The sequence below is a fragment of the Lolium perenne genome, chromosome 4 (genome assembly GCF_019359855.2).
Source record: "Lolium perenne isolate Kyuss_39 chromosome 4, Kyuss_2.0, whole genome shotgun sequence".
Lineage (NCBI taxonomy): Eukaryota > Viridiplantae > Streptophyta > Magnoliopsida > Poales > Poaceae > Lolium > Lolium perenne.
Window position 1 is genome coordinate 36,441,413 of NC_067247.2, and position 19,554 is coordinate 36,460,966.

Here is a 19,554-nt window from a genome sequence, read left to right on the forward strand (position 1 = left end):
CCTTGGTGGTATTGCTTTGAGGAAAAATAATTTCCTCTTATTTTATATGTCAAGATAGTTTCCATATAGTTCTTGAGGAATAATTTCCTCTCATTGAATCTTCTTTAAGATTTAATTTCTCAAACCATCACACATGAATTTATGTTGACCTAAGTCAACCATTCATCATCATCATTTGAGAAAATGATTTAAATGAGGTAGAGATACCTCATACCATTTAATAGTGCCTATTATGTTTTAAATCTCCAAGTATTTCATGTGAGAGTATTGGACCAGGGGTTCCAACTTCATATGAAAATACTTGGGACAAGATTTAAATGAAGTGAGGTACTTCATATAATTTACACAAGTAAACTAGCACCACTCATTACTATTAAGTGGGTAAAGGTGTTGTTTTCTTATTTAGGAAAAAAAAAATTTCCTCTCATACAAATTAAGGTGTTACTTTTAGTTACTTAGAGAAATAACTTCTTCTCATTGTCTTATTAAGATTTAACTTCTCTTATGCATAATATGTGACCTAGGTTGACCAAAGTCAACCTCTTCACACTTATCATTCAAGAAAAAGATTTAAATGAGGTTCCATACCTCATGCTATTTAATTCCTATTAATAACCTCAAGTGAGCATATATGAGACCAAACAACCAGGGTCATCACATTACTTTAGGCCACTTGGTAAGTTGATTTAAATGAGGTGTTACCCTCATAGGTTTGAACCCAAATTTTGAACATACTTTAAATGAGGTGGTGCACCTCATACATTTTAATAACACATAGTAAAGATTTAATATCATCAACTAATTTAATATGAGATTTAACAAACCAGTGTATCTACCTCAAGTTGAATTAGTTGAGACAAGATTTAAATGAGAGGGAAACTCTCATACAATTTAAATACTATTTTGGGAAAAGTTTAAATGAGCTAGAAATGGCCAGATAGCCATTATTTGAGTTTAGCCCATGATCATTTGAAACAACTATAGTATTTTGGTACATAATAAATTAGACAACATCAAAAGTGATTTTTGAGAGGTGGAACCACCTCAAAATAGTTTATGGTTGATTTTTAAGATTTATTTGAAGTTTGAAAAGTTACTGATTTGTTATTTTTACTATTCAAATTCTATAACATGTTTTGATTTGAATCCAGTGAGGTTGGATGGGGCCTTTCATGAGCTTTCCAAATATATAAAATTTGTCGAATTTGGTTCAGTATATTTGAATCTACTGGATTTTGAAGCTGACCCCAGTATTGCAAATTAAAGGAAAAAGAATTAAACGCTTTTTGAATTCAAACGGGGCGGGAAATTTAATGGGCCGGCCCAGCTAAGCTGGCGAGGCGAGCGGGCTGCCTGACAGTGGGGTCCACTGTCAGGGTGTTTTAAAAACGCCGAAGCGGTACGCGAATGGAGGCCGTGGGATTAGAAGAGATCGGGCGGCTGAGGTTTGTCCTCATCGTCGAAGAGCTCCGGCGAGGGGCAGGGTTACTGGCGGCGCAAATCGGAGGTGGGCGGCTCACCTGAGCTCCGGCGAGGCTGGGCGTCGGCGGCTTTCGACGTTGTTGAGGACGGTGAGTCGAACGGTGGTCGAGGGAGAGCTTGAGGAGGACGCAATCGACGGCGAGCCGCTCAGCACCTCCGCGGCTCCGACGTGGCAATTGGACGGCGTCGGCGGCTAATCGAGCAAGGGGAGTGAGCGAGGAGCTTGAGAAGAGGGAGTGGAGACTGGCGGTGTGAAGAATTCGAGGGGGAAGGTCTCTTTTTATAGCGGCGCGCGGTGGCCGTGGTGGAGCGGGGCAGGTCGAGCATGGAGGCGAGGCTACAGGCGTCTAGCGTCACGGGCGAGGGTGCTGCAGTGTTGGCGACGTCGAGGCGGTCACGACGAGCGTCAGCGCGCTGAAAACGGAGCACGAGGGCATGCTGGCTACGTCATGTCCTGGCGGTACGGGGGCGGACGGTCGGCGACGATGGCGTCGTCCACAGGGCGTGCGAGGGCCAGTGAGCGTGTCTGGGAGATTGAGGTGACCGTGGTGAATCGACGTGTGCATGGGGAGAGCGAGAGGAGACGTGAGGCGATGGGGCAGGGCGGCGTCCGGTCGTGTCCAGGGTGGCCAGCGTGCACGTCCTGGCGCGCGTGGACGTCCCTGGGCGCGGTCTGGGCGCGCAGCTGCTGGGCAGTGTGGTCACCATTTCGGTCAAGGGCGTGCAGGGTCAGCGTCAGCAGGGTGAGGGCAAGCTCAGAGACATGCTGAGGTGATTTGGATGGGAGAGGAGAGGGGGTGTGCATGTGGAGGGACATGAGGCCGGCATGGTTAGGTTTTTGGTCATGGTGACCAAAGCAAGGGCAGGCAAGTGGTGGCTCTGGTGCTGCAGGGTAGGGAGGGTCTCCAGAAGTGCAGAGGTGGCCAGAGTTGGACTTGGTCCAAGGTAAAATGGAGGTATGGGCAACAATTTCTACTCTGCCTGCAAGGTGTTTGTGGTAATGCCCGAAAGAGAAAAGTTTTCGAAATTTGAAAATTCCTTTGGTGGGTCTCAACCATATAATCATAGAGTTGGAAAGGTGGTGGTGGTGGTCAATTTGGTGAAGAATTGCAAAATGGCAAAAGTGAGATGATCTTCTCTTTAATCCAAAGTCTCCACTTGGCAACACTATACTGGTCAACCTGGTCAACTTCAGCAGGGATGGTCAACATGGGAGTTGTTGACCTTGACATGGTCTTGGATGACATGGTCAGAGTTGACCAAGGTTGGGTGAAGAAAAGTCAAAGGCAGGGGTGTAAAGTAGGGAAGATGTTGAAAAAGTGACATATGACCATTATCATATGTGAGATGAATTTGAGATTTCCTTTGATTGGATTCTTGTTTCTTTGATGCAATTGTGTTTGTTTATCATATATTAGTATTCTACAAGCAAGAGATCAAGCCATGGTGGCCTTGCTTGAAGATTTGCAAATTTGGCTCTATGTGTATTTGAGTAAAAAGGGGATTTTCTCACCAATTGATTTCTCTCCATTTGTTTTGACTTTTGTTGACTCTAAAGTGATTCTTATTGGTTTAGAAACATTTTCAAACCATTGAATCCATTTCAAAAGGTCTTGGTCAAAGATTTGCAAAAATGGCCATAACACATAAGAGGTGATGTGTTAAGTTTTAGTATTTTTGAAAAGGGTTCACCTTGCTTCACTTGGACATGGGTTAGGGTCAATTTGGTGTTATATTAGGTTTGGAGAAGGTTTCACACCATTTGGTCAAGGTAGAAAAGCATAGGTCAGGATTTGGTGAAAAGGGCTATGTGGCACATATGCTTCTATGCATATGTTGCATTTGATTTTTGATTTGAGTGTTTGTGGCCCAAAAGATGTTGTTGAAAAGTTGAAATGGTATATGGAGGTGATCCATCCATTCACAACAAGTCCTAGGGTCAAACTTCTCAAATTCACAAATTTGCATTTTTCTCACATATGCCTTTATGGCATTTTTAGTTTCTTTTTATTTTCTTTGGAAACCACTTGGAATTGGTTTGGTAGGTACTAGGTAAGGTGTATGAAGGTTTTCCAAACCTCTAAGCAAAGTAGAAAGGCTTAGGGTAAGGTTTTATGAAAATAGCCATAGGCACATATACCTTTTTCTTATTTAATTTCTTTTTATTTCATTTTATCTAGTAGTGGTGAAAAGAGGGGTGAGGTCTAGGGTTTAGTGGGGTTCACAAAGGTTCACCACCATTTAGCAAAACTGATAAAGGTAGGGTTCAAGATTTACCTATTAGGGTTATGTGTTCCCATAGGTCTTTTATTTTATTTTGGGTTTCTCAAAAAGGATCCAAAGGATTTCTGGAGAAGATTAGGGTTTAAGGTTTTCTCATTTGATTTCTTTCTCCTTTGTTTTATTGGGTTGGTGATCTTCACTTGATCACTTTAGGGTTTTAGGGTTTAGCACATAAGCATAAAAACACTCATTATGGCAAAACACAAGATTTGAACAAGATCTATTTGTATCAATCTTATTTTAATAAAAGTTTTTGTTGGTTCCAAAATTTGGAACTAGGGAAATTCAATTTGTTTGTTTTGAAATTTTTGGGTTGTTACAAACCCTTCCCCCTTAAACAAATCTCGTCCCGAGATTTTAAGAAAAGTTAGGTTCCTAAGAGAGATTGAGTATCTTAATAACAGGAGGACATACTTGGCATGGTCTGGGGTGCTTCCTGAGCTTCGGTGGCAGTCATGTGGTAGAGACGGCCGTTGTGGTTGTTCTGGTTCCTTCTTCCTGCAAAGCGGCGTTGTTGTTGAGCAGGTGCTGCGGTATTGGCGGCAATCCTGGCAAGCTTCTTGGGGCACTCCTTGGAGAAGTGACCCACAACTCCACATTCATAGCAGTTGACGGTGGACTTGTCTTTGGGGTTGATGGGGGTAGCATTGCTTCCAGTCCTTGGGGCAGTATTGGGGTTGTTGTTGTTTCCATTGTGGTTGCTGTTGTTGGGGTGGTTGTTGTTGTTGCGATTGTTGTTGTTATTGCCTCCGGGCTTCGGGGGTCCTCCGTTGTTGTTGGTGTAGTTGGGGCGATAATTCTGAGTGGTTGGCTTGTTGTGTCTTGGGGTGAATCCTCCAGAGGAGTTATTGTGATACTTCTGATTATGGTGGGGTCCATTCTGGTTCATCATTCTGCGTTTGCGGTTCTCATTGGCCTGATGCAGCTTTCCTTCCATCTGTATGGCTGAGTCCACGAGGGCTTCTAAGTCAGCGAACGGAATGTTCACTAACACAGTCTGCATCTCATCGTGCAGTCCGTTCAGAAATCTCTCTTTCCGCTTTTCATTGGTATCGGTCTCGTCCGGGGCGTACCTTGACAGAGTTAGAAATCTGTCGCGGTATTCCACCACGGACATTCTTCCTTGCTTGAGTTCACGGAACTCGTCTCTCATTTTCTTGATCAGTCCTTGGGGCACATGGTATTTGCTGAACTTCAGCTTGAAGTCTTCCCAGGTCATCATCTGTCCTGCATTCATGGCACGGGTGCTGGTCCACCAAGCTCTTGCTGGTCCTGCTAGGTAGTGCGTGGCGAACAGCACTTTCTCTGCGGCTTCAACTTGCGCAACTTCTAGGTTGTTCTCCATTGTCTGGAGCCAGTCATCAGCGTCTAGGGGTTCTTCAGTCTTGTTGAACATCGGAGGGTTGGTGTGCTGAAAGTTCTTCAGCTTCGATCCAGGGTGATCGTGGTTTCCATGGCCTTGATTGTTCTGAGCTATCTGTTGCAGTGCAGCAATGTTGGCTTGTCGTTCAGCTCTCTCGACTTCTCGGTCTGCCATCATTGTCTGCAGTAGTTGCATCATGGCATCTGGGGTGGTGTTGCGGGTTGGTGGGGCCATCTGAACATCGAGGTAGATGATAAGATAAGAGGGAAATTTCTATGGTTTGTTTTTGTTAAATTTTTACAAGTTCACAAATTGAAAAATTTGAGTAGTGTTGCGGGGGTAAAAACCAACAACACTTTTTCATTCATACCAAGCATCACATATTACAAAGCTAACACACCGTTGGTTTGAAGAACCATTCATCGTTCTACGATACAAGGGGGGATCCTGATACAACTCACACCTACTTAAGTGCTTAAAGATACTACTCTTTAGGGTGGAGTCTTCGTCTTCACGGGTGAGGTGCTTGGCGAGAGGCGAGGGTATTGTCCAAATCCCTGCGGGTTTTGTACTGCCTGAAATCCTGAGGTGCTTCATAGGGGTTCATCTTTGGTTGTGGTGGGGGCATGGTCATCGGTCTTCCCATGGAGTCATGTCTTGGGTAGTAGATGAAGCGAGTGTTCTTGATCTTGTCCTCATTTTGTCCACACAGACGGGAAATTGCTTCTTGCATAGCTTTGTCTAGTCCTTCCTTCCAAGTGTTTCCCGTTACAGAAAACCATATGGTTTCCCATACTGGGGCATCAAGCTTCCTTCGTAGATCAGTAGAAACGTCCCACCGAGGTGGTTCTCCTAACTGAGCTTTGAGGGGTATTCCGAAGAACTCGGGATACGGGTGTCCTAGATAGTCCACCAGTTGCTTCAACTCCTTTTTGAAACTTTTGTCGTCTCCGGATCCAAGCTTATAGGATTCCCATTGGTACTTCATCTGTGAGCAAGTAGGATAAGTAAGTTAAAGAAGTGATCAAGTGTGCAAAATTTTATGTAACATTACAAGGAACAGCAGAGTATGGATTTCTTTCTTTGAAAAGATCTCAAGGATAAGAGTGAGAATAAGTTTTCATAAATATTCACTTCATTGGTTTTGAAACTAAGTTTTTCAGACGTCCATTCTAACTAGGGTCTCCTAAGGTCAACAATGGCTCTGATACCAACTTGTCAACACCCGGATTTTTAAGTCCAGATGCCTATTATGCCATTCATCGCAATCCCAGGAATATTGTTTTTGCGAGACATAATAGATTAATATCACAACACATCATTCATTACAACGCATAATTGTCTTACAACAAGGGATCACATGATCCAGTCTCATTACAATAGTAGATGATCTATTGATCAATTACAAAACACATAGCGGAAGCGAAGTAGCGTAGTAGTAGTCCATCTATTCCACAGGCAACTGTTGACGTCAGGAGTGATCCTAGTTGTCGTAGACGTCCTGCTGTCCTTCTTCCGGGTTCTGGTGCTCCTCTTCATAGTCTGGCCATTTGAATAGCCAGGGACAAAGCCATGAGTACTTTAAAGTACTCGCAAACTAATACTAAGGTAAGCACTATCAACTATAGTAAGGGGTCTAAGCTCTAGTTTCATTTGCAGAAAGCCAGTTTTATTTCATAAACACTTTAATAATCAAAAACTTTCATTTGCTCAACTAACTCAAGTGGGAACATTAGTGTCATTCCCACAACTCCGTTGTGATTCAAAGTCACCTTTCAATTCAAGTCACAAGTCACCATTCACCCTTTTCAAATTCAAAGCACCCTTCACATGTCACATTTTGAAAATGGTCTGATGACGGAACAGTATGGCCTTTCCAACCGTCCATAACCGAGGACGCGGCTATTCGAATAGATCTACACTCTGCAGAGGTCGTACACTTGTGCCACAACATTTGCAATAATCCGTCAGGGTTAATCGGCCTGATTTACCACACTCCGTGTGCGGACTACCAACCATAACCTTTCACTTACATATCCTAGTATAGGCATCTCTCCCCATGAGCTTGGCCTCCCGGTGAAAACCAACTGTTAACCCGGGAACTGCACAGGGCTTGGGCCGGACATTCACCTCATATTCACGTCATATCATATCACTTCACTTTTGTAGAGGCAGCCTCCAGCATAACCCCGATGACGCTTGTTTAGAGGGAACCCATACTAAGATACATAAACTTCTAGTTAAGCCCTACCCATATCAGGTATTGTGGGGGTACTTGCAAAATTGGAATGGTATCGCATCCAACTCAATCATCAGTTTTTGGTAAAATTCACCAAGTCGTTCACCAGTCACATTCACCTTCAAAATCTTTCAATAGAATGACTCATCATTCCAAGGTTTTCAAAGTCATTTCCATTCACAAGTTCCCATCTAGAGTAGCCACTTTTGATATTGAGCACTAGCAACTAGTCCTGAGGGGTGCTAAATATCTTGGAGCTTGCTAGGCTAAGTTTGATACTCTTGTAGTATTCTATCTCTAGACCAAAGTTAACTATAAAAGCAAGTTATAAATAATCAAAAACAAAAGCTTGTAAAGTAAAACTGGGAAAATAGGATCATAAGCATAAAGTAAAAAGTAATGGTGCCTTGCTCTTGTGGAGCTTTGCACTTGGGTAGTCTTGCAAGAATATTTGCTGGCCATAATATGGTTTGCAAGGAGGTTAGCTTGCAATGGTAATAGCATGCAAGAATACTAGCTTGCAAAGGTGTTAGCTTGCATTGGTAAATAGCATGCAAGGTTGTTAGCTTGCCTTGGTTGGTGTACTGATCAAAGTGGTCTTCTTCTCCTTCTTCTTGGTAGAAAACCTCCTCTTCTTGATAGTCCCCGGTACTAGCGTCTATAAACGAATACGAGGATACAATCACCAAACAATTCATTGGCTATTCCAAACATCACATATATTCACACAAACTATTCTATTCACACTATTAATACAATTTGGTGCCCTTGGTGGTATTGCTTTGAGGAAAAATAATTTCCTCTTATTTTATATGTCAAGATAGTTTCCATATAGTTCTTGAGGAATAATTTCCTCTCATTGAATCTTCTTTAAGATTTAATTTCTCAAACCATCACACATGAATTTATGTTGACCTAAGTCAACCATTCATCATCATCATTTGAGAAAATGATTTAAATGAGGTAGAGATACCTCATACCATTTAATAGTGCCTATTATGTTTTAAATCTCCAAGTATTTCATGTGAGAGTATTGGACCAGGGGTTCCAACTTCATATGAAAATACTTGGGACAAGATTTAAATGAAGTGAGGTACTTCATATAATTTACACAAGTAAACTAGCACCACTCATTACTATTAAGTGGGTAAAGGTGTTGTTTTCTTATTTAGGAAAAAAAAAATTTCCTCTCATACAAATTAAGGTGTTACTTTTAGTTACTTAGAGAAATAACTTCTTCTCATTGTCTTATTAAGATTTAACTTCTCTTATGCATAATATGTGACCTAGGTTGACCAAAGTCAACCTCTTCACACTTATCATTCAAGAAAAAGATTTAAATGAGGTTCCATACCTCATGCTATTTAATTCCTATTAATAACCTCAAGTGAGCATATATGAGACCAAACAACCAGGGTCATCACATTACTTTAGGCCACTTGGTAAGTTGATTTAAATGAGGTGTTACCCTCATAGGTTTGAACCCAAATTTTGAACATACTTTAAATGAGGTGGTGCACCTCATACATTTTAATAACACATAGTAAAGATTTAATATCATCAACTAATTTAATATGAGATTTAACAAACCAGTGTATCTACCTCAAGTTGAATTAGTTGAGACAAGATTTAAATGAGAGGGAAACTCTCATACAATTTAAATACTATTTTGGGAAAAGTTTAAATGAGCTAGAAATGGCCAGATAGCCATTATTTGAGTTTAGCCCATGATCATTTGAAACAACTATAGTATTTTGGTACATAATAAATTAGACAACATCAAAAGTGATTTTTGAGAGGTGGAACCACCTCAAAATAGTTTATGGTTGATTTTTAAGATTTATTTGAAGTTTGAAAAGTTACTGATTTGTTATTTTTACTATTCAAATTCTATAACATGTTTTGATTTGAATCCAGTGAGGTTGGATGGGGCCTTTCATGAGCTTTCCAAATATATAAAATTTGTCGAATTTGGTTCAGTATATTTGAATCTACTGGATTTTGAAGCTGACCCCAGTATTGCAAATTAAAGGAAAAAGAATTAAACGCTTTTTGAATTCAAACGGGGCGGGAAATTTAATGGGCCGGCCCAGCTAAGCTGGCGAGGCGAGCGGGCTGCCTGACAGTGGGGTCCACTGTCAGGGTGTTTTAAAAACGCCGAAGCGGTACGCGAATGGAGGCCGTGGGATTAGAAGAGATCGGGCGGCTGAGGTTTGTCCTCATCGTCGAAGAGCTCCGGCGAGGGGCAGGGTTACTGGCGGCGCAAATCGGAGGTGGGCGGCTCACCTGAGCTCCGGCGAGGCTGGGCGTCGGCGGCTTTCGACGTTGTTGAGGACGGTGAGTCGAACGGTGGTCGAGGGAGAGCTTGAGGAGGACGCAATCGACGGCGAGCCGCTCAGCACCTCCGCGGCTCCGACGTGGCAATTGGACGGCGTCGGCGGCTAATCGAGCAAGGGGAGTGAGCGAGGAGCTTGAGAAGAGGGAGTGGAGACTGGCGGTGTGAAGAATTCGAGGGGGAAGGTCTCTTTTTATAGCGGCGCGCGGTGGCCGTGGTGGAGCGGGGCAGGTCGAGCATGGAGGCGAGGCTACAGGCGTCTAGCGTCACGGGCGAGGGTGCTGCAGTGTTGGCGACGTCGAGGCGGTCACGACGAGCGTCAGCGCGCTGAAAACGGAGCACGAGGGCATGCTGGCTACGTCATGTCCCGGCGGTACGGGGCGGACGGTCGGCGACGATGGCGTCGTCCACGGGCGTGCGAGGGCCGATGAGCGTGTGCAGGAGATTGAGGTGACCGTGGTGAATCGACGTGTGCATGGGGAGAGCGAGAGGAGACGTGAGGCGATGGGGCAGGCGGCGTCCGGTCGTGTCCAGGGTGGCCACCGTGCACGTCCTGGCGCGCGTGGACGTCCCTGGGCGCGGTCTGGGCGCGCAGCTGCTGGGCAGTGTGGTCACCATTTCGGTCAAGGGCGTGCAGGGTCAGCGTCAGCAGGGTGAGGGCAAGCTCAGAGACATGCTGAGGTGATTTGGATGGGAGAGGAGAGGGGGTGTGCATGTGGAGGGACATGAGGCCGGCATGGTTAGGTTTTTGGTCATGGTGACCAAAGCAAGGGCAGGCAAGTGGTGGCTGCAGTGCAGCGGGTAGGGAGGGTCTCCAGAAGTGCAGAGGTGGCCAGAGTTGGACTTGGTCCAAGGTAAAATGGAGGTATGGGCAACAATTTCTACTCTGCCTGCAAGGTGTTTGTGGTAATGCCCGAAAGAGAAAAGTTTTCGAAATTTGAAAATTCCTTTGGTGGGTCTCAACCATATAATCATAGAGTTGGAAAGGTGGTGGTGGTGGTCAATTTGGTGAAGAATTGCAAAATGGCAAAAGTGAGATGATCTTCTCTTTAATCCAAAGTCTCCACTTGGCAACACTATACTGGTCAACCTGGTCAACTTCAGCAGGGATGGTCAACATGGGAGTTGTTGACCTTGACATGGTCTTGGATGACATGGTCAGAGTTGACCAAGGTTGGGTGAAGAAAAGTCAAAGGCAGGGGTGTAAAGTAGGGAAGATGTTGAAAAAGTGACATATGACCATTATCATATGTGAGATGAATTTGAGATTTCCTTTGATTGGATTCTTGTTTCTTTGATGCAATTGTGTTTGTTTATCATATATTAGTATTCTACAAGCAAGAGATCAAGCCATGGTGGCCTTGCTTGAAGATTTGCAAATTTGGCTCTATGTGTATTTGAGTAAAAAGGGGATTTTCTCACCAATTGATTTCTCTCCATTTGTTTTGACTTTTGTTGACTCTAAAGTGATTCTTATTGGTTTAGAAACATTTTCAAACCATTGAATCCATTTCAAAAGGTCTTGGTCAAAGATTTGCAAAAATGGCCATAACACATAAGAGGTGATGTGTTAAGTTTTAGTATTTTTGAAAAGGGTTCACCTTGCTTCACTTGGACATGGGTTAGGGTCAATTTGGTGTTATATTAGGTTTGGAGAAGGTTTCACACCATTTGGTCAAGGTAGAAAAGCATAGGTCAGGATTTGGTGAAAAGGGCTATGTGGCACATATGCTTCTATGCATATGTTGCATTTGATTTTTGATTTGAGTGTTTGTGGCCCAAAAGATGTTGTTGAAAAGTTGAAATGGTATATGGAGGTGATCCATCCATTCACAACAAGTCCTAGGGTCAAACTTCTCAAATTCACAAATTTGCATTTTTCTCACATATGCCTTTATGGCATTTTTAGTTTCTTTTTATTTTCTTTGGAAACCACTTGGAATTGGTTTGGTAGGTACTAGGTAAGGTGTATGAAGGTTTTCCAAACCTCTAAGCAAAGTAGAAAGGCTTAGGGTAAGGTTTTATGAAAATAGCCATAGGCACATATACCTTTTTCTTATTTAATTTCTTTTTATTTCATTTTATCTAGTAGTGGTGAAAAGAGGGGTGAGGTCTAGGGTTTAGTGGGGTTCACAAAGGTTCACCACCATTTAGCAAAACTGATAAAGGTAGGGTTCAAGATTTACCTATTAGGGTTATGTGTTCCCATAGGTCTTTTATTTTATTTTGGGTTTCTCAAAAAGGATCCAAAGGATTTCTGGAGAAGATTAGGGTTTAAGGTTTTCTCATTTGATTTCTTTCTCCTTTGTTTTATTGGGTTGGTGATCTTCACTTGATCACTTTAGGGTTTTAGGGTTTAGCACATAAGCATAAAAACACTCATTATGGCAAAACACAAGATTTGAACAAGATCTATTTGTATCAATCTTATTTTAATAAAAGTTTTTGTTGGTTCCAAAATTTGGAACTAGGGAAATTCAATTTGTTTGTTTTGAAATTTTTGGGTTGTTACAGCCACTACTATCACGCCACTGCTAACTTTTAGTAGTGGCGCACTAGTGGTGCGCCATTGCTATTTGGCTTAGCAGTGGCGCACCAGGTAGTGCGCCACTACTAGCTTCATGGTGCGCCACTCCTAAATGTCTGAGGTGCGCCACTGGACAGAAACAAGGTGCGCCACTACTAAAATTTGAAATTTCTAGATCTGGATCTGGATCTGGATCTGGCACATTTTTTTCGAATTTTTTTTGGCTCGTTATTTTTTCTCGTTTTTGTTGCTAGAATTATTTGTGCAATGTTCATTCTCATTTTTCTTAGCCTAACCGCCGGTGAGGATGGATGAGAGAGGTAGGAGAGGTGAAGAGAGGTGAGGAGATGGAGGATGTAGAAGAGGATGAACAAGAGGACGAAGGCTAGAGGTAATGGAGGCCAGAGGGTCGCCGGAGGGTCACCGGAGGATCGTCGGAGAGTAAGGTCACCGGAGGTCACCATAGCGGAGGAGCTCGCCGGAAAGTAAGGTCACCGGAGGTCGACATAGTGAGGAGGTCACCGGAGGTGAAGAGAGGAGGAGAGGAGAGGAGAGGAGGAGAGGAGAGGGGTAGGAGAGGTGAAGCGAGGAGGAGAGGAGAGGAGGAGGAGAGGAGAATGAGAGCAGGAGAATGTGTGGAGGAGGAGGGAGGAGGGAGGAGGGGGTAAGTGTGAAAGAACATCTCTCACATTATGTTTTGTGTGTTTGATGTCAATATATGTGATACACTAATGTTTGTTTAAGTGGTACAGGGATTACATAGTTATTTATTCATGTGTGTTGGATTTGATCGTCTGTCAAAAGAAATCAGAAAAGTTGGCTGTGCCGGATAATCCGGGCCGGATATTGTTGAAATATCCGGCCCCCTGTTTTTGGCTAAGTCTTCGAGGAAAAGCAGCGCAGTATGGGGGCCGAACATTTGCCCGGATATTGTCCCGGTATTGTACCAGGGCCGGAATATCCGGGCCGGATATTTTGGAAATATCCGGCCCCCCCGATTTTGGCTAAGGACTGGAAGAAAAGCTTCTCTGGCATAGGGCCGGACATTTGGCCGGATAATGTCACTGTTTTGTTCCGTGGGCCGGATTATCCGGGGGGGGGGGGCGGATTATCCGGCCCTTACTTAGGCCGGAATATCCGGCCCCCCAGAAGCTGCAACGGCTCAATTTTGAGGGGAGGTATAAATACCCCCCTTCTTCTACCTTGGTTGCTTGCTCAATCATTACACAAGAAATCTGCCAAGCCACCTCCATTAGAGCCACCTCAAGAAACTCAAGATTTGCAAGATCTCCTTCTTCCCCCAACCAAAGCTCTTGATCTTTGGAGATTCGAAGGAGAAGACACCGATCTACATCCTCACCGAAGCGTTCTTCATTTCCCCCTCTCTTGTTTGAGGGATCTCATGCTAGTGTTCCTAATTGGTTCCCTAGTTGATTTGTGTTGATGTATTGTTGTTGATTGTTGTGTTGTAACAGATTTGGGAGCCTCCAATTTGGTTGTGGATGTGTGCCCCAAGAACCTTGTAAAGGCCCGGTTTCCGCCTCGAGGAAATCCCTTAGTGGAAGTGGGCTAGGCCTTCGTGGCGTTGCTCACCGGAGATCTGAGTGAAGCCTTCGTGGCTGTTGGTTTGGCTTTCGTAGCAACCACACTCCTCCAAACGTAGACGTACCTTCTTGCAAAGGAAAGGAACTACGGGAATCATCTCCATGTCATCGCGTGCTCCACTCTCGGTTACCTCTATCCTATTCTATCTCTATATTGCTTAGATTTATCTTGCTTAGTTGTTAGCCTTGTCATATAGGTAAATTCACTTAGTTGCATATCTAGAGAATTTACCTTTTGTGTCAAGCCTAAATTGAAAAAGAACTAAAAATTGGTTAGCACCTATTCACCCCCCTCTAGGTGCGGCATACGATCCTTTCAATTGGTATCAGAGCCTCGGCTCTTATTTCGGGCTTAACCGCCTAAGAGTATGCCGGACAAGGAGTCCTCGGAAGGGGCCGCCAAGATGGTCTCCGTGAAAGACTTCAATTCGTTGAAGTCCTCCGTGGAAGCCCAAATGGAAAGCATGAAAAAGATGATTGCCGAGCTTTTGGCTCCAGCCCTTCTGATACGTCTCCGACGTATCGATAATTTCTTATGTTCCATGCCACATTATTGATGTTATCTACATGTTTTATGCACACTTTATGTCATATTCGTGCATTTTCTGGAACTAACCTATTAACAAGATGCCGAAGTGCCAGTTCCTGTTTTCTGCTGTTTTTGGTTTCAGAAATCCTAGTAACGAAATATTCTCGGAATCGGACGAAATCAACGCCAAAGATCTTAGAATCCCCGGAAGCATCCAGAACACACGAGAGGGACCAGAGGGGGGCCACAGGCCCACCAAACTACAGGCTGGCGCGGCCAGAGGAGGGGCCGCGCCGCCCTATAGTTTGGCCCCCCTGTCAGCCCTCCTGCGCCGCCTCTTCGCCTATATAAAGCCCCTGGATCAGAAACCCTGATGAGATTGACGAAAACCACAGAAACCTTCCAGAGCCGCCGCCATCGCGAGGCCAAGATCTGGGGGACAGGAGTCTCTGTTCCGGCACGCTGCCGGAGCGGGGAAGTGCCCCCGGAAGGCTTCTCCATCGACACCGCTGCCATCTCCACCGCCATCTTCATCACCGCTGCTGCTCCCATGAGGAGGGAGTAGTTCTCCATCGAGGCTCGGGGCTGTACCGGTAGCTATGTGGTTCATCTCTCCCATGTACCTCAATACAATAATCTCATGAGCTGCTTTACATGATTGAGATTCATATGAGTTTGTATCACAATTCATCTATGTGCTACTCTAGCAAAGTTATTAAAGTAGTTCTATTCCTCCTGCACGTGTGTAAAGGTGACAGTGTGTGCACCGTGTTAGTACTTGGTTTATGCTATGATCATGATCTCTTGTAGATTGCGAAGTTAACTATTGCTATGATAATATTGATGTGATCTATTCCTCCTACATATGCATGAAGGTGACAGTGTGCATGCTATGTTAGTACTTGGTTTAATCTGTTGATCTATCTTACACTAAAGGTTACTAAAATATGAGCATTATTGTGGAGCTTGTTAACTCCGGCATTGAGGGTTCGTGTAATCCTACGCAATGTGTTCATCATCCAACAAAAGTGTAGAGTATGCATTTATCTATTCTGTTATGTGATCAATGTTGAGAGTGTCCACTAGTGAAAGTGTAATCCCTAGGCCTTGTTCCTAAATACTGCTATCGCTGCTTGTTTACTGTTTTACTGCGTTACTACTGCTGCAATACTACCACCATCAACTACACGCCAGCAAGCTATTTTCTGGCACCGTTGCTACTGCTCATATATATTCATACCACCTGTATTTCACTATCTCTTCGCCGAACTAGTGCACCTATTAGGTGTGTTGGGGACACAAGAGACTTCTTGCTTTGTGGTAGCAGGGTTGCATGAGAGGGATATCTTTGACCTCTTCCTCCCTGAGTTCGATAAACCTTGGGTGATCCACTTAAGGGAAAACTTGCTGCTGTTCTACAAACCTCTGCTCTTGGAGGCCCAACACTGTCTACAGGAAAGGAGGGGGAACGTAGACATCAAGCACTTTTCTGGCGCCGTTGCCGGGGACCAGAAAGCTACACCACAGGGATTTCCTCCCTCGTCAACCCCGCACCAGTCCTGGACAGCATCAAGTATTTTCTGGCGCCGTTGCCGGGGAGGAAAGGTAAAAGGCACTCATACTCCGGTTCCAGGTAAAGTACTTTTCTGGCGCCATTGTGTTTGTGCTCGAAGCTATTTCCTTTAGATCCTGCAATTGCATCTTTTTGTTTCTTGTTTACACTAGTAAGGCATAATGGAAAACATCTGTGAGCTCTTTGTACTATTTCCTGAGTCAAGACATGAATGGTTTAATGCGAAAATTAAAAAACCCATGGAACATGTTAGCATGAATACTTTGAACACCATTGTTGCTAATGATATGGAAAATTCTAAGCTTGGGGAAGCTGGTTTTGATGAGCATGATCTTTTTAGTCCACCAAGCATTGAGGAGAAAATTTTCTTTGATGATACTTTGCCTCCTATATATGATGATTATAATGATAGTGGTCTTTTGGTGCCACCTACTATGGAGAGTAAATTTTGTTGTGATTATACTATGCCTCCTACACTTGATGAGAATAATAATGATAGCTACTTTGTTGAATTTGCTCCCACTACAACTAATAAAATTGATTATGCTTATGTGGAGAGTAATAATTTTATGCATGAGACTCATGATAAGAATGCTTTATGTGATAGTTATATTGTTGAGTTTGCTAATGTGCTACTGAAAGTTATTATGAGAGAGGAAAATATGGTTGTAGAAATTTTCATGTTACTAAAACACCTCTCTATGTGCTGAAATTTTTGAAGCTACACTTGTTTTATCTTCCTATGCTTGTTACTTTGCTCTTCATGAACTTGTTTATTTACAAGATTCCTTTGCATAGGAAGCATGTTAGACTTAAATGTGTTTTGAATTTGCCTCTTGATGCTCTCTTTTGCTTCAAATACTATTTCTTATGAGTGCATCATTAAAACTGCTGAGCCCATCTTAATGGCTATAAAGAAAAGAACTTCTTGGGAGATAACCCATGTGTTATTTTGCTACAGTACTTTGTTTTATATTTGTGTCTTGGAAGTTGTTTACTACTGTAGCAACCTCTCCTTATCTTAGTTTTGTGTTTTGTTGTGCCAAGTAAAGCCGTTGATAGAAAAGTAAGTACTAGATTTGGATTACTGCACAGTTCCAGATTTCTTTGCTGTCACGAATCTGGGTCCACCTCCCTGTAGGTAGCTCCGAAAATTAAGCCAATTTACGTGCATGATCCTCAGATATGTACGCAACTTTCATTCAATTTGAGCATTTTCATTTGAGCAAGTCTGGTACCATTTTAAAATTCGTCAATACGAACTGTTCTGTTTTGACAGATTCTGCCTTTTATTTCGCATTGCCTCTTTCGCTATGTTGGATGAATTTCTATGATCCACTAATGTCCAGTAGCATTATGCAATGTCCAGAAGTGTTAAGAATGATTGTGTCACCTCTAAATATGTCAATTTATAATGTGCACTAACCCTCTAATGAGTTGTTTCGAGTTTGGTGTGGAGGAAGTTTTCAAGGATCAAGAGAGGAGTATGATGCAACATGATCAAGGAGAGTGAAAACTCTAAGCTTGGGGATGCACCCGGTGGTTCACCCCTGCATATATCAAGAAGACTCAAGCGTCTAAGCTTGGGGATGCCCAAGGCATCCCCTTCTTCATCGACAACATTATCAGGTTCCTCCCCTGAAACTATATTTTTATTCCATCACATCTTATGTGCTTTTTCTTGGAGCGTCGGTTTGTTTTTGTTTTTTGTTTTGTTTGAATAAAATGGATCCTAGCATTCATTGTGTGGGAGAGAGATACGCTCCGCTGTAGCATATGGACAAGTATGTCCTTAGGCTTTACTCATAATATTCATGGCAAAGTTTCTTCTTCGTTAAATTGTTGTATGGTTGGAAACGGGAAATGTTGCATGTGGTAGTGTATAATAAAATACTTGTAGAACATTGAGCTTTGATAACTTGATTCTTTGCAAATGTTTTGAGATATTTAGATGGTAAGGCTTGCTGGATAAATGAGTTAAAATTAGTAGTGGATTGTTGTCTTTAAGCTTGTGCCGTACTACAAACTCTATTTAAATAGTTGAAGGCGTAGTTGGACTTGATAGCTTTCCATGTCTGAGAGTTCATCGTAATAACTAAGTTGTGCTGAAGGTCGAGGGAGCTAGCGGGGTACTTGTGCCACCGTGAACGGCCCTCCTTGGAGTAAATTTTAATCATGCTCTTAATGATGAACCTGCTAGTTGTTTGCAATAAGCTTGTGAGTTCTTTTTGACTAATGTTAAGCTACGGTTTTTGGCACTTCCACCATCCAAATTTGCTAGCCTCTTCGGTACTGTGCATTGCCTTTTGCTCACATTGAGAATTGTGCATACTTCGCCGGTACATCCAAACCCGTGGGAGAACTTTCTCTTGTTCTCCTACACATAAGCCCATACATCTCCTCAAAACAACCACCATACCTACCTACCACAGCATTTCCATAGCTGTTCCGAGATATATTGCCATGCAACATCCATTTTTACATTACATGCCATGTTGTCATTTATTATTTATATATTGCTTTGCATGATCATATACAGTTGATGTGTGGTTTACCCATGTTACGCTAGATCATTGCACATCCTGCTACACTGGCATAGGCATACAGTTTCATACATCATGTTTCATTCATTATGAGTTATTTGTACCAAAAAGTGTGTTGTCATATTAGGATGTTGCCCCTAAAAATGGAAAGAGCCGTGGAGGCCATCAAAAAGAAAAGAAAAAGAGAAGAAAGAAAAAATGAAAAGAAAGAAAAAAAGAAAAAGAAAAAAAGAAAAAAAGAAAAAAAAGAGAATAAAGAAAAAGGGGGCAGCATTACTATCTTTTATCCACACTTGTGCTCATGTTTTAGCACCAGCATTATTCATAGTCATCATTTGTGCTCATGTTCAGCACCTACATTCATATGAGAGAGTTTTCATGTTTTACTAGTATAACTATGTGGGGAATTTACACTATAGAACTTGGGTTGTATATTCCAATGATGAGCCTCCTCAAAAGTGCTCTAGGTCTTCGTGAGCAACCAAGTTGGATGCACCCCCACTAGTTCCATTGGAGAGCTTTCATACACATATAGCTCTATGTGCATCCGTTGCATGGCAATCACTACTCCTTGCATAGCTTCGATCATAAGGTTTCCTCTTGTCTAATGGTCATTTACAGCTTTGCAAGCCTTTCTTCCATTTGGCCTTCCAAACCCCCATTAACGTTCTTTATGCCATAACATCCTGGTGCTAATACCAAATGCTTGCGCTCACCGGTTGAGTAGACTTCGAAACAGTTGATTCATGATGTTCATGTTTATGTTTACTTGACTGAATCCTTCTTATGTTGTGAAAATTTACTTGATGCTTGGAATGAAGGATAGAACTTCTATGCTGAATACTTAATACATCTTTAATGAACTTTGTACGGTTGCATGTCTTTAAAGCAATAGTTCATGAAAACTTTTAGCTTGTCTAACTCTTGCATTATCATCTCTTATGTCAATATAGATACTTGCTTTGAATGATTTGATCTCAGCTCATATGCTTTACAAATAGTATGATCAAGATTATGATGGCATGTCACTCCAGAAATTATCTGTGTTATCGTTTTACCTGCTCGGGACGAGCAGA